The sequence below is a fragment of the Cavia porcellus genome, unplaced genomic scaffold, assembly GCF_034190915.1.
Source record: "Cavia porcellus strain 051 isolate PalLab524CR breed Dunkin Hartley unplaced genomic scaffold, mCavPor4.1 scaffold_8, whole genome shotgun sequence".
Classification (NCBI taxonomy): Eukaryota; Metazoa; Chordata; class Mammalia; order Rodentia; family Caviidae; genus Cavia; species Cavia porcellus.
The window spans coordinates 60,336,672-60,353,291 of record NW_026947491.1 but is presented as its reverse complement, the minus strand read 5'-3'; the positions used below and the strand labels follow the sequence as shown (position 1 = coordinate 60,353,291).

The 16,620-nt window shown below is 37.6% G+C and overlaps 1 long non-coding RNA gene across 1 annotated transcript; it reads right to left on the bottom strand.

Annotated features, from left to right (window-relative positions):
* Positions 1-71: 71 nt before the first annotated feature.
* On the bottom strand, positions 72-10,091 carry LOC106028965 (uncharacterized). Its single transcript, XR_001202589.3, has 3 exons — positions 9,957-10,091; positions 8,192-8,406; positions 72-1,772 (listed from the first exon to the last, which is right to left on the bottom strand). It is a non-coding gene; the product is annotated as an uncharacterized LOC106028965 (long non-coding RNA).
* Positions 10,092-16,620: the final 6,529 nt, after the last annotated feature.

The window sequence follows — 16,620 nt, the reverse complement described above, 5'->3', positions numbered from 1 at the left end:
CACTTCAGCCACAGACCAGGTTGCATGTTTGCTGATTTCTGTCACAGAAAATAATTCTTAGGATCCATAAGTAAGGGCATAATGAGATTTATTGGTCAGAATTTAAAGCACATGTCCAAACAAAATAGTGTGTTGATCTTCAAAAGAGACAGGCACATAAGAGTCTGGAACTGGGACCATTTTTATGTGTTTTTGGTGACGAGAAACTGTGAAATGTGTGAATATCTAGAAAGTTTGGGCTTCATTAACTGCAGGAGGAAAGTCAGAGACCCTCCAAAGTAGAAAGATAGTGACACCTTCCAGGGTCAAAGGATAGCTTATTTTACAGGAGAAAGTCATGGGCCCACTCCATTAAATTTTTAAGGTAGGTGTTCTGTTTCAACAAAAACAAAAACAAACAAACAAACAAAATCTTTGAAATCTCTGAATCTGTTTTGCTTGAGGTTAGGTTTCTGCTCTTTACCTTAAAATCTAAGCTATTTATAGTATTTTTAAGGGATTTTGTGTGCAATAGGTCTGCAAGAAAAAAAGCATAAACAAGCTGAAAGAGTACAAATATAGGTAACTTTAGGTAACTTTATGTCCTGATGTTGCTGTCTTAAACTTTAAATTATGATTTTCCTTGTCTCCTTCCTACTTTATTTATTTTTTCCATTCTATCTCAAATGCATATTTGGTGGTTATAATTTTTTCTGATTAATATTATCAAGTCCCTAGCTAGCACAATCTTTGCAGTGGAGGAGACTATCAATCACATTAATTTCCTTTCTGATACAAACCTCAGTTCATTTTCCCTGAAGGGGAATGAACCAGGGTATTAAATGGCTTTATCCTAAGTGAGCAGTCCTCTGAGTAATATTTTCCAAACTGGGTATGTAATGCATTTTTCAAATTACATTTTCCTTGAGAATTTTTATGTTGGAGGAAGAGGGGAGAGAAATTCTTTGGTCAAACATTTGAGAAGTATTACATTCTGTATCTGCTTTTAAAGATTATCATTGTTCAATGCAATCTTGAGAGCATTGAAAAAATCTTACTCCAGAGACTTTAAAGGTTTTTAACAGGTATTTCTCAAATTATTTAACCATGAGGTTTCTTTGAGGATAAATTAGTATCTCATTAGAGTTCTACAGATCACAATGTGAGATGCTGAAACACAGTTTGTTAGGAAGTTATATATCAACAAAGAGAAGTTTGGTATAACAAAAACATAACACTAACCAGATGAGATACTGGAGTAAGATTCTCTGCACAGTTGAATTATATTAACAAGCAAGGCTTGGGACTTAGTAGATGAATATTGTCTTAGTTACTTATCTCTCTTGTTGTTGAGACAAAATACCTGACACCCAAAGTTAGGGAAGGGAAGGTTTATTTCTTACAGGTTGGAGGTTTCAGTCCTACTCAGTTGACTCCAAGGCAAAATGATGTGGTTGAGGGGCCTCTTCTTCCCACTGTTACACTGTATGTTGGCTCCACCCTTGGGAAGGTATATCACTCATACAACCAATCCAAGCACTAGACAACAAACCAATCACAAATACTAGATTTGACCTGGTCCATGATTGCATGAGGCTTGAGGGGGGGCACCATCTGAACATAAACCATAACATTCCACCCTTGACCCCCCAAAGATTCATGCACATCCTTTATACAAAAGACACTTGGTCCATCTTGAAGAGTTGCCAAAGTCCTCAGAGTTTCAGCATTGCTGAGAAGTCCAAGTCCCAGGTCTCCTCCAAAATCTAAGACAAACTCTTAGCTTCAAGCCCCTGTAGAAATGAAAACAGTTAAATACTTTCAAGGTACAAGAGCACAGATACACATTAACATTCCAATGAATACAGAGAGAGGGATACAAAGGAAAAGGACCAAAGGAAATCGAAAATCCAGCAGGGCAAATATTAGGTACTGGAGCTCCACACTCAAGATCTGAAGCAATCTGGTTATAAGCTCCAAAAGGCTTGGGTGACTTCACCCCCATGGCAATTCCAAGTATTTCAGCTCCCTCATCTTTTCTCTTAAACCCCCTCTGCTTGATCTTTGCAACTTTCCTCAGATGATCCATGTTCTTGGCTTTTGCAAACTTCTGGAGTCTCCACTGCATCTTTGGCTTCTTACTCACAGCTTTACATATTGCTGTCTTTGGGCACACTGCCTGGACCCCAAGCCTTCTGAGATTGGAGTGGAAGCTACCTGAACCTCAGAATTCATGCATTCTCCATTTGCTTAAAACCGGTGCCATGTGGATGCTGTGGAGCAGTGCCAGCTGGAGCAGTAGCCAGGCTTTCTTCTCTTGGCTGTAGAAGCCAAGTGCCTGGATTACTGAGCTCTCTGAATCAGATTGTGAGGATCAGCTTCGATATGTTGCCAACATTCTACAATCTGGTGTGGCTGCCACCATTTTGGAACATCCTGTGGCCTCTGATACTACTCTGGAACCTAGCTCTGCAGTTTTCTCCTCTGTGAAACTTCATTTTTGCAGTATTAAGGCTGCAAAGGGTGGAGACCCACTGCTTCCCAAAATACCCCCAGGCCATCTTTTTTTTTCTCTCTCTGTTCTTTCTCAGTAATTGAGGTCACAGTTCTATCTTTACAGTCCACAACTTGCTGGCCAAACTCATAACGTTTTAAATCACCCTGATGATGGCCTCTTTATTCTTGATTTGCAACATAAATCTGACTAAAAACTCCCCATAATAGTCATGCCACTACTGCAACATTTGACTGCCTTGAGATTTCTTTTGCCAGGTTAATCAGTCTGCCACCCTTAATCTTCCTCTAAGGCAAAGTCTCTGTACATGAGCAGAATACAGACAAACTTTCTGCCAATCCATAACACACATCATGTGGAGCCCAACAACCAAGGGAGACCTTCTGCTCAGCAGAAATCTCACAAGCCCAGTGTTTACTGGCAGACTTTCAATCAATCTTCTGGTCTTCAGAGCTTTGACCAGTATCTTCCATGCAAAACAGCCTAAGCTGTTCCAGTGCCATCCTTTTAAGCATCATCTCCAAACCTTTCCAAATTCTTCCTACAAGCTATTCCCAAAAGTTTTTGAACCACATGATCATGTACAGTCACAGCAATGACCCCACTTTTCTGGCACCAAATTTTGTCTTAGTTACTTTTCTCTCTCATTGTTGAGACAAAATATCTGCAGGCCAAAATTAGGAAAGGAAAGATTTATTTCTTACAAGTTAAAGGTTTCATTCGGTACTCAGTTGGCTCAATGGCAAATTGACATGGCTAAGGGGCAACAGTTCATGGCCACCCTTGTAGCAAAGCACAAACTGGGCAAAAAAGAAAGAAGATAACTCTTCTTTCCACTGTTCCACTGTATGTTGGTCCACCCCTGGGCAGGCATAACACTCATACCACCAATCTGAGCACAAGACAATGAACCAATCATAAACACTAGATTTGGTTGGGTCCATGATTACATGAGGTTTGTGAGTGCATCTGAACATAAACCATAACTAATACTGTCTTACTTGAAAGTTGACAAGACTATGCCCAAAGGTCCTTGTTGAAAACCTTGGTTTTACTTTATATGCAGGTCTTCCAATCTTAAATAGGTATTTATTTAATATCTAAATATTATTCTAAATGCTTACTTGTTTACATGAAATATTTACCTCAAATAGAAGACACTGGTGTTCATTTGTCCTAGTTCTACCTTCTGAGTATGTGCATGATTTGGGACATTACAGGAATTTTAAGACATTTAATTATTCAACACATATCTGTCACTTACTGTTTGACTGAATTGCTCTGCTTCACCAGCAATTTACAGAGCATTGTAGGTCAGGGAACACTTTACAGAGGAGAGTACTAAGGAGAATGGGTGGCAATTAATGTTCTGAAGCACACACACCTTGTTAGTAACAGAGTTGGGATTAGGATTCAGTTTGGCTCTGTAATCTGGGTTTTCTGTTACTCAATTTACTAAAGATGGTTGTATTCTCTGTGTCAGTATTTCCAATATGTGAGGTAGCTGCTGAGTTTCTAAAAAATAAATTTCTAGATCCTCCAAAAGCCCAAACCAGATAGTACTTCGATAGACAAAAGAAAGAGAGAATATAGTCTTACATATGTTTTAGTTACTTTTCTCATTGCTGAGACAAAAAACAAATAACAAAAAAACTGACACCCAAAGGCAAGTTATTTTTAGGCTTCCAGTTTGTAAAGGTTTTGGTCCATAGTTGGCTGATTACAAGCCAGGGTAGCATAGCAGGAGGGCATCACAGAGAAGAAACAGCCCACAGCAAAACAAGGGTGGCAAAGGGAGGCCATCAGTGAAGTAACAGTGCAGTTTTTTCCAGTCTCTTTGTACTCTATCCAGGCTACCAGCCTTTTGGGTGGTGCCATCTACACCCAGGAAAGAGCACCCCTAATTTCAGCATCACATCCTTACTCCCACCATTAGACATCCTAATTGAACCATCTTCAGAACTCCTCACCTATGACTACATGAGATTCTGAGGAGACAGCTAATACAAGCCGTAACACACACTTTCTATTTTTTTCTATGTGGAGGGTAAGGTATTTGAAAACCCCTTACTATAAATAGAGATTTAAGAATCTAAACATTTTCAACCTGAAAAAAACACAAGAGCAGTTCTAGATCTTTCATGATATTCATGAAATTCAGAGAAAGCAAGAATTTTTTCCCAGAGTCTAAGTCTTCAGAATGGTAAAGAAACATACTTTCTAGAAGATTAAGGAAACCATCTGTGTTAGGAAAGAGGCTTCAAGAAGCAGATGACAAGAGGGATTATACACCTGGGTGTTCATGGGAAAAATGCAAATGTGGGTAGAAAAAGGAAGAGAGCTAGGAAGGCTGGTAGAGCAGTCAAGACAATGAGATTCTGACACAGAATAAAGAAAAGAGCCTAGACTTTGGGTAGAAGTATTTTATACCGTCCAGTTGGAGGAAAGTGTTAGGGAAATCTTTTAGCTAAACTCATCTAACATGGGAGTTGTGTTTCTCAGAAACTAGACTGTCTTAATACCCCTTAGAAGAGCACAAACTTGGGTCTCCACAGTGCAGTGTCTGAGGCTTTGATCAATGGAACAGGAATAAGAAAGTGTTTCAGGAACATTTTTATGACTGCTAAGTCTCACAACTCCAGTGGTCCATTATTAAATCAATCTTTGTGAGAGTGTTAAGTGCTCTGATTGGCTGAGGCTATTCTCAGATCAATCACTTGGGCAAGGGGTGTGGGATTTCCCAGAGCCCCATTAAGTCTACTGTTTGGGTCAGATTCCCTGCAATCTATGGGCTACGGAGAGGAAAGGCTCATATCTAACAAAGAAGACATTTAGAAAAGAGAAAAAAATCTACCTGGAAGAAGCCATTCCATCTGGCAGCAATATCTATGCTTATTTTTCTGCAATATATTATCTCTTAAAATCTATCATGATCAAGGATTTGAGAAGTCATAGTTTTGGAAGTGGGAGAGTGGGAATCAAATTCTATGCCACTGAAGGCATCTTGTTATCTAGACATATGTATTGCCATCTCAGTTCTAAATCATTGCATAAGTTGTTGATGTACTGACAACAGTAGAAATATGATAATCATAAGTGATAATAATTACAGAACAAAACTTACATACTGACACTGTGCTGTATATCTATATACATTGAATGCACCAAAACCCTATTTAGATTATGTAGGACATTAAAGTCTTGAAGGGTTAAGAAAGTTTGCTGAGAACACAGGTAGGTAAATGACTGATTGCAAAATTGTAACATTTCTTTTTCCTTGCATTCTTACTATGACCATCTCTTCTCCAGCTCGCTTCAAAAAAGCTCTTTAGATTTATATTTAAGGACATATCTCTTCTAGGTGAGAATGAGAAAGGCTTGTGTTCTCTTAGGCACTGTATTGTGGCATTGCACCAACACTGACTTGAGATGACAAGGGAAGGCTCTTGAGACTGGCATGATGACAGCTGGAAAAGCAGATTGTCTTCAATGTCCAGTAATTGCAGGTGACCAAATATAGTGCAGAGCTTTGGAATTACAGCACTTGGCTGACCTTAAAGAGAACTGTTTAAAGTATCCATTTTGGTTGCTTAGTTACACACACACACACACACCCCAAGATCACACAGAGCTGGTACTTTAGGAAGCCAACAGAAAGACAGAAAAGCACTAAAATAATGAAGATCTTGGAAAGAATGACAATGGTGATCTTAATGAAAATAAGTTGGGGCTGGGGATTTAGCTCAGCGGCATAAGCGCCTGCCTTGAAAGCAGGCAATCGGAGTTCGATCCCTGGTACCGGTAAAAGGGAAAAAGACAAAAAAAAAAAAAAAAAAAAAAAAGAAAATAAGTTTATTGTACTAATCTTTACCATGGATATGTCCTTCTTAAGGAATACAAATTAACTGTGCAGATAAATGAAGGAGCAATTGTATACTGAAAAGCGTAATGAATTTACTGAGGATTCACCATAAAAGTCCCTCCCATATATATCATTAAAATGCATTTAAAATTTAATTCATTACATATAATACCATTTACTGTGTTTTCAAAGGCAAAACCATTGAATTAAGGGCTGTTTGTATGCATATTCTTTGAAGAAATACAATTCAGATAAGTTTGATAAAATCTAATTTCATCTATCTATACATAACATTTGTGAAGGTCTTAGTATTTGCAAGGCACTCTACTATTTTAATACATTGACTCCATAGATCTTGTCTGATGCTCAGATTCTGTAGTTCTAACAAGTTCCCACACAACACTGTGAGCAACAAGGTCTTCTAGAAACTCAAGCAAGAACTAAAAGTGAGAGCACATTGAGTCTCATGGCCCCAGACCACTGCACTGTGACCCTGAAGAGGATGCTCCTGCCAGCTAATGGGCAAGTCTACCCTACCAGGGGTATTATCATGAGCACTAGCTGCTATAGTCTCTTGGCTTCCACTGCTACCCCGGTCACTGGGTACTGCAGTAATCCTGTCCATATGCAAGAATTGATCTAGCCTTTTAACACCTGATTGGCCAAGCCAGGGTGGCACACCACCACTTTATTCCTTGGAGAGTAGGAAAAGTTAATAGGGCTCCTTTCTGCTTCTGTAGCAGAAGACAAGCCCTGCTTCCTTCCATGACTTATTGCAGGAGAAATTCCTCATACTAGGAAAAAGGATCACTGAACAGCTGAACAGCTAATAAATGTATACTATATGAAATACATACTTATATATAAAATATTACTTGCTGATATATCCCACCTCTATATGATCCGTCATACAAAGATAAAGTTTCCAGAAGCCTGGGAATCCACGTGACTTTAGCCTTGATTGCTCCACACTTATCCCCAGCTTCAGTGGGAGAAACAGCTCTTGCATGTTGCTTGTAGGTCTCTCCTGCCCCATTTCATTTTTTTCAGCATAAAACAATCCAATTTTGATTTGTCTTATTTTCCTATGAACTGAAAAGTTTTCTTATTTGAGGGTGTTTTTCTTTAGCTTTAGTTTATGAGGACCAATGAATTCCCAAGATGTTTAGTTCATTTTCATGATGGAATTTCCAGGGAAATTTCTCCAGTATTAAAAAATAAAAGTAAATCTTATGTTGTGGTTAACAAGAATGAGAAATGTCAAAGTATACCCTTGTTTGTTCCCCTTCTAAGATCACTACCTCCATCTATACTCTAAGGTGTATTTCATTAAAAAGTGACATTTATCATTCCAAAGTGAATTTGTTTACCTGTGATAACAGAAAAATGTCACAATTTGCTCCAAACAAAAGTGGATATAGGAAAAGGTAAATGATAATTTTTAGTGAAAATCATAATTTGAAAATAATGCCTTCCTTAAGTATACAATACCAAAAATGGCATGAGAATTCAAATAAAACACATTTCTGTTAAATAAGCCCCACAGTAGAATGTGTGTTTAGCATATGCCTAGACTTGGGTTCAGTCCCCAGCACCACAAAAATAAATGAATTCTTTTTTATCGGTACCAGGGATCGAACTCACGACTGCCTGCTTGCAAGGCAGGCACTTATGCTGCTGAGCTAAACCCCCAGTCCCAAATAAATAAATTCTAATATCTTGTGAGAAGACCTTAGAATAAATGCTCATAGAAACGCTGCCACAAAGACTTCACTTCCGTGGTCTGTCTTCCATTACTAGTCAGTGAAGGCAGGAAGGATGCATACATTTCTTACCTGGGAAGTGGAGACTGGAAATTTACACTGTGAGATTAGGCATGGAAAAGAAATCCAGACAATTGGTCATTTGATTGACTTTCCCATTTTTTAACCAGGTGTAGGCACAAACCATCAATAAAAGGATCCCAGTGGTAGAGTAGGCAGAATTCTTAGAAGCTGATCCAGACTAAGCATCATCTCACAGCACAGAGAAGGTATGTTTCCTCTTGGTCCTAGAAAAACAAGAAATATTCAACTTAATTTAAAAACTAAATACAATTAATTTCAGTAGTTACTTCACAAATGTAGCAAGTTGGAAATGTATTGGATGGAGCCCAGTCTAGAACCTGATTTTAATTCTGTTCCTGATATTTTTCCCTTATATAGGAATGAAAAGGGTTAGAGTAAACAGTAGTACTGTGTTTTCCTTTATCATCATGTAAGCCTAAAGACTAAACTAAGCCTCCCTACAATATTATCTGATAGTAAGATTAGGAAAAGACTTTAGAGATAGGAGAAGTAGAAAAAAAAAACCTTTAATAAATTCTTGGAAGAAAATGGGAAATATGGAGAAGTCTTCAGTAGGTAGTTAATAAGAGGAAATCTAGTGAAAATAACTTGATGCTATTCCCACGATTGCCTGGGGCTATGAACAGAGGGAGAGACTTTGACATAATCATTAGCTGATTCATTCTCAGCAGCTAATATAGGTTTCTTGAGTAGATTTACTCTGATGAGATAGTTAAACCCACCAGGAAGGGAAATAATTTCCTGGTTATTAGTGAAGATAGCCAAAAGTGTCACTTTATGTGCAATTGAAGGATCCAGTTTCTCTACCCTTCATCTGTATGGTCTTCCTTTTGAAAGACCAAGAATCACCACATTTAAATCCATAGAATATGATTCAGAGCTGGGGAAGAGGCAAGAAATCAGAAAATAGATGGTAGCCATTATCATGGAAATGTCTGAAAAGAGGTGCTTTCTTTTTTGCTTTTCTATAAACTATTTTCCATATGTTGAAAAAAGATAAATAGAAAGGTTGGCTTTTAAGAAAATGGATTATTTGTAAAATTTCTGGTGATTGAATGTTACACAGATCTGGAAGGATTTACTTACACAGTTTTTGGATTTTCTTTTTTGGCTTTAGCTATGAAAGGGAATATGCAGAAAGGAATTTTATTCTGCTTTGACATAACATTCACATAACACTACTGTGTACCAATCTTTCACACACAGAATTTAACATAAAACCCTGTGAGATTAATGTTACAGCCTTCTTTTGGATATAAATACTATTGCAATATGAGTTACTGCAGGGTTACTTCAGGGTCAGAATCAGGTCTTCTTGCTTTGAGTCAAATATGGTTGGATATGCTGTATGTCTTCTGGGATCATCAGCTTCTGAAGACAACTTGGCTGTGAGGGAGAATAGATTTAGCTCAACTGCAGATAAAGACATCAACCAGCAAAAGCCTAGAAAGAGAGGCTATCTACTCCTCAGACATCATTGAATAATGGGAACATGAACTGTGCAATCGTCCGTGCTGGAATAATATTATACAATTTATAGCCAATGGGTTGCATACATGATAAAAATGATTGTGTGTGCATCTTTCTTGAAAAGAGTATGACAAATTTTGCAGATATGTTGATCAAAAGAATGAATCTTCAGAAGCATAAGAAGTTGAAATGCTTGTTATTTAAGCTGGTGTCTTATTTCCTGCAAAATGATTTTGAATTAATTAATCAGATTGATCCTGTAATTCAGATAAATTCAACTTACTCAGATTTACTTTTGAGGACTAATACAATGGCGAATGATCAAAAACAGCAAGTCTTGAGCTTAGTGACCTGTGAAAAGGAGAATTTGGGGGGTGAAAGAGCATACCTACTTTTGTGTAATTTATCAAAAATACCAAAAACTAGCACAAGCCAATAATTTTCTTTTCTTTTAGGATATAAATCTTGAATTGTTTGCTAACCACTAAAGTCAGTTAAAAACAGCTGTTTATTTAAAAAAGATACCAAAGTCAGCTAAAAGCAATTATTTATTTATTTTTAATTTTTAATTTTTATTTTAAAGAGGGTAAAATTAAAACAGAACAAAACAGATCATAAGGAAATAATTTTAAGAAACAGATTTCAAAGCAAGACCACTAGAGATTTTCACTGTCTATCATATTGTCTCCTGTTTTCTTCCAAGCAGTTGTCCACATCTTCACACACAGTGAATACATAGTGAACACTACAGTACTAAACTAATCAGAACAGGATGACAACAGCTTTTTAGATCTTCAAGACCAGACAATAGGGAAGTCAACAATGGCTGCCATCATGTCTCTCGTTCTCTTTGAAATTAAACGTGAGACTAGACAAATATCACTCTAAACAGTGAATAATAGTATTGCTAGATTTTATATCATAATGCTACATAATTAGCACTGGGTATCTTAGTATCTCTTCTTCAGAGTACCTGTTCATTACATCATGCATTATATAATCTGTTCCCATAAACTGTTTAGAAATTCTACACGTGTGAATCTCTACATGTATACCTATCATTTCTGTATTATAGCAAAAAACAGATCAAAACAAGACAAAAAAACAAATTCCTAGGAAAACATGAAATGAAAAAGATATATAAAAAACTACAATACTAGTATATAAAACCACAATACTAGATGATCTACAGTAGTTACTTGCTGTCTCTTGTTATTTTCAATAGAATTGTCTACATCATCAGACATAATATAATTGAAGATAACATTACATAGCTATTTTAATAAAAACGCAACATTGGAGACATTGTAAGACTTCAAAAGTAGTTAATAATCAAGCCAGAATGGATACCTTATTACATCTTGTCATCTTCAGAGTAGTTGCCTCTACTCTTAGACTTGATATTATCAATCATACCAAATTTGAATAAAATCAGTCAAGACAAAATAGCAGTCTAACAAACCAGATTCAAATAAGATCAGTCATAGTAAGACAATGTAAGTAATACAGGGCTTCAGTTTAAATTAATACAAAATTAAGGATAGTTACCCTAGTACATCCTGCTATTTTGGGGATAGCTATCTGTGCCCTCAAATCTACTATGAGTAGACAAACTAGAACAAAATAAAATCGAACTAAACAGAGCGATAAGACTATTGTGGCTTTTAAATCCTGATACACTATTAACAATGTCCTCTGCCTTCCTTTTTTCGACAATTCGTTCCCTTTCCCTATATTTTTAGTCCTATTGACCCTTTTAGTTTTTAGATTAGGGGGGCAACCCGCTATCTATCTAAGTGGGGTTGAACCTTTTTATGCCTGAGCTTGATCTGGAGCTGTATTCCTTTATTTACTAAACCTCAAGGTCCTCCTTCCTTATAGCTGAGTAGTTCTCCACTGCACAAAAATGTCATGACTTTCCGACCTATCTGCAGCTGCTGGATGAGTTGTCTCTTATTTCTCTCTGATTCCCTGACACATAGAGCATCATTTTCTCATCTTTGACTTTCAGTTTATTAACCCTCTTTCAGGTTGATTATATTTCCTATTCAGAGCATCTCGATGGATCCTATCTCCTGATCTCCTCTGCCTGTGTTTCTTTTTGTTAGTGTATCAGGGTTATCTATATTAGAGATTATAGCCCACCTTCTCTGCCTCATCTCTGCTAGTCTATTTTTCTGCTATTATTTGTCCACTTTTCTTCTTCATTCCACTGTCTGCCCCATTCATTGAGGCCTCTCTGTCATTGTTGCTATTTTTTGGTATTTTGTCATTGTTGGTATTTTTTTCTATCTCTCTCTAGAATGTCCTTCAGTATTTTTTGTAGAGTTGGATTGGTGGTCATGAACTCCCACAGTTCCTCCTTGTCATGGAAACTTCTTGTTTCTCCATTTATTTTAAGAGAGAGTTTTTCAGGGTACATCAATCTGGATTGGAGGTTATTTTCTTTCAGGGCTTAGACTACTTCACTCCAAGCTCTTCTTGCTTTGATAGTTTGTGTTGAGAATTCTGTTGTTATCTTGAATTGATTTTCCTTTATAGAAAATCTGTTTCTTTTCTCTGACTGCTTTCAATATTCTGTTCTTGTGGTGAATTTCTGGGATCTTGATTATTACATGTCTGAGTGTAGATCTGTTTTGGTCACAGTTGGTTGGAGTTCTGTATGCTTCATTTATCTGGATGTCATTTCTTTTTCCCATGCTTGGGAAGTTTTACTCAATTATTTCTGTGAATAGCCTTTGTAATTCATTTGTGGTTACTCCTGCTTCTTTGCTCATGTTTTTTATTCTTAAGTTATAGATCCTCTTGTTGTCTTCTAGCCTTTGTATTGTTACTTCCTGGTTCCTCGCTATTTTTAAGAGGTCTTTTCTTTCACAATCACACATTGCAAATCTATCTTCAAATTTTGAAAGGCTAACTTTAGTTTCTGTCAAGGCATTTTGCCAGCTTTCAATGGAGTTTTTAATTTCCTGATAATCTCTTTGGATCTGTTTCATGTATTCTAGATTTTGTTTATATTCTTCACCAAAGCTTTCTCTTCTTTTTCTGGGTTCCTCAATTCTTCCATCTGTGTCTTCTTGAGAGGGGTTTAGCATTTCTTTTATTAATCTTTTTATATCTTGCCACACTTGGATTAGAATTTCAGTTTTAAGTTCGTCTATGAAATCATGAAGGTATTTCTTTATGTCTGCTGATGTTATGGCCGATATTGCATGATTGCTGCACTGGTTCTCTTCTGTATTTACCTCTCCTGGACTTATTTTCCCAGGGTCAGCAGCTGGAGGCTTTTTCTTATTTCTTTCTCTTGTCAAGTTTCTGGTTTCTTTCAGATAGGTGTATGGTGGAGGTCTCAGGCCCTCTCCATATTGCTTATGTTTTTCTAAAGCGTGCTGACTGGGGACCTGCTGCCTTCTCCAGTTGACTGTTATCTGAGGTGCATGCAGGGAGGATGTGGGCTGGCCCCTCTTCTCTGAGCCAGTCAACCGGCAGTGCCTTCAGCACATTAGGCTGTGCTTTGCAGAGATCACAGGGTCGGGACAGTTTCATCCCTGGCTATTGGATTCCGACTGGGGGCATGACCCAGCCCAAGCAGGTCCCACCAGTCCTCTCTGGGGCCAGGGTGGCTGACTGATGCCACTGCAGTTCCAGGTTCAGGCTCATCCTGCTCAGCTCCAATATGTCCTCCAGCTGGCCACATCCACTGGGGGACCCAATTTCCAGCACTCACTGCGAATTAATGCAGCTCTCTATCTTGGCTCCACTCTATGCTGCACTGCGTCCTCCCACCAAAGGCCCCGGACTCACCAACTGTTATTATCGGCTGCGGCTTCAGTGCCACCATGAATTGTTTGACTCCACAGAGCACCTAGCACAGCACAGGACTGGTCCCAGTGAACGTATCTGGTTCCAGCCTTTCATCCACATTTTTCCTTCCTTTCTTTCTTTTTTTTCCCCCTCATTTTCCTCCTGGGTCGTGAGAATTCCTCCCCTTTCATCTGGTCTTCTCCATGTTGTTAAATTCTAGCATCTGAGTTGTTTTTCTCAGAGAGGCTCTCTACCCTGCTAACTATGAAGCCGCCATCTTCAAAACTCTAAAAACAATTATTTATTTAAAAAATTGTTTCCTATAGCTTTATGCACTGTCAAGAAATAGGAAACTCCCTTTCTGATAAATCAAAGTCATCAAGTAAAGAATTCAGAATTGAGCAAGGCTGTCAGAGAGATTCTTGTGAGGCTCCGAAAGCCTTCCTATCCATAGAATTAAGTTGCAGGTTAGCTGACTCAAGTCTTGAGGAAAAATAATTTTCAGGAGGTATCAGTAAGCGACACAAAGGGATTCATTAGGTAGAAATTTAAAGTGCAAATTCAAAGAAATAAAAAGCAGATCCTAGAGAGAGGTGTATGTTATGATCTGGAGTTGAGATATGCTACCCACTAATATTCTCTCCCTCGTGAAAGGAGGAATCTTAATTTATAAGTGGAAAGAGATAGTTTTGTTTACAGGTGAATAAGGCTAATTTTGATGTGAAGGCAAACTGCCCAGGTTTCTTATTTCGTGGGAGAAGAAAGAAGAAAACTTAAACTGAGCTTGAGGGAATTTTGTGTGCTGAAGCTGGCATTTTTCTTAAAAGTACAATTTCAAAATTCTGGTGTTATTTTATCTCCTTTCTACCTACCATGATTTCTTCTATCGCACTTTAGGAACAGAAGTATCGGAAGGCACTTTCTCATTTGTAGGATATTTCAGACTGTAGATGAGAGTTGGGCTTAAGAAAAGACCACTATGAGTGATAGGTAGTTGTCTTGCAATTTGGTGAAAAAAGGCCTAACAAATTTATAATTATGAAACATTATAAATAAGCATCAATCACAGGATAAGTAAAAAATGTTACATGTCAATGCAGTGGAGACTAAATCGTTATAAAATACCATCAAGAATATCAGGGACTTTACCTTATTCATTGTCTCCATATCATATCACATATGCATTGTACTCTTATCCAGAAGACAAAGAAATTGAGAGTAACCGCAGAGCTATATTATTGGCATAGGAAAATACCCAAATATATCGCTGACTGGAAGGGTAGTTTCTAAGACATCATGAAGAATTACATCTACAGGTGCATATTCATAGAGCTCTGTCTCCAAGGATACTCAGCAACATGTAAATGGTGCCTATTTTCAGAGGGTAGGATTTCAAGGGAGTCTACTCATTATTTGTGCTTTTCTGAAAAATAATTTGAATTTTATAATGAGTCTATCATTTATGTTAAGAAGAAAGAAAACTGGAAAGCATTTTAAAAAGCAAAGAATAATACTGTAATTGTTGAAACCAGGCATGGTGGTGCATGCTTGTAATCCTAGTACTGAGCAGGCTGAAGCAGGAGAAACGTCCCCAGGTTCAAGTCTGAGTTACACTGAAAGTTCAAGGCCAGTCTAAACTACAAAATGAGACCCTGCCTCCTCTCTCTCTCTCTCCCTCTCTCTCACACACACGCATACACAAACACACACACTCATGCAGAGAGAGAGAGAGAGAGAGAGACAGAGAGAGAGAGAGAGCTGTAATTATTAGCAATTGTAAGCAATTAGTTTAAAATCTGAAAATAAATTTATTCTCAAGAGATTTTTAAAAGCACCTCTCATTGGGTGGTCTTGAATTTAATCACTTTTTCCTAACATTTAAATGTTATGTATAAATACAGGCTCTAAATGGAATTTGCCAAAACCTTCAGATAAAAAGTAAAAACTAAATATACAAGTTAGGTCAAATATTTGAAACCGTAGTCTAAATAATACCAAATGGTTAGCTGTTTTCTATCATGTACAAAATGTATGTAACGAATGACATTTTCATATGTCATGCAGACATCGTGAGAATTATTGAGATCCAGCCTAGAAGAAAGAAGAGAAGGCAGGGGCATTTGGTTTTACACCTGTCTTTTCAGAAACATATTATGCAAGAGAAATAACATTGACAGTAACATCTCAAATATAGAGGTCATGGAAATGTACAAGACATATCAGAATTCGTGACAAAATTCAAGCAGTAATCCATCCTTAGAAGATTACGCCACACTCAAATACCAGTTTATTGTTACAGAGACACTAAACTACTTTTTTTCCCTTAAATTTCACTCAATATTTCTGATGGCAGCTATGTGAGTATGTTTCCCCCGTACATCAACCAAGGCAATTTTCTAGCAGATTCTTTGGCAGACTCCAGCTGTGTGTCTCCCAATTCAATCTAACTGTGACACCATTTGCCTGGAAATAGTGTCCTGTTCCTTGAGGGTTCACATCCACAACTTCTTCCACCTCATTTTTTGATGCAAGTGATAATCACAATATTGTGACAGTACTTCTAACTGACTGGTATAAATCAGGGATTCTATGAATCCTTCCTTTGGTTCAGTTAATTTGCTGGTGTGGCTCACAGAACAAATGGAGACACTTTAATTATGTTTACCAGTTTAATCATATAGGATGCAAGCAAACAGCCAGATATAAAAGACTCATAGGTCAAAGTATGGTAGATGGGCAAAGAGTTTTCTTACCTTCTCCAGCAGGGTACCACCCTTTGGAATCCACCATTTGTCTGGCTATCTGGAAGCTTTCTACATAAATGCAGTCCTTTTTGGTGTTATAGAAACTTCATTCGTGGCAATGATTGATTAAATCATTGACCACTGGTGTTCAGTTTGATCTTCAGCCTTTCTCCTTTCCTTGGAGACTGGAGATAAGAAAGTACCAACCTTCTAATCGTGCCTCAAGCTTCCCAGCGAATAAATCCTTCTTGATACCCTAAGAACTCTTGGCCATCAACACTCTTGTTAGCCTACAAAAGACATTTACCCCAGAGATTCTGAGGATTCTAGGAGTTTTATATTAGGAAATGGACAAACACTAAATATGCCTGTGTTACTATAAATTACAATGTCCCACAA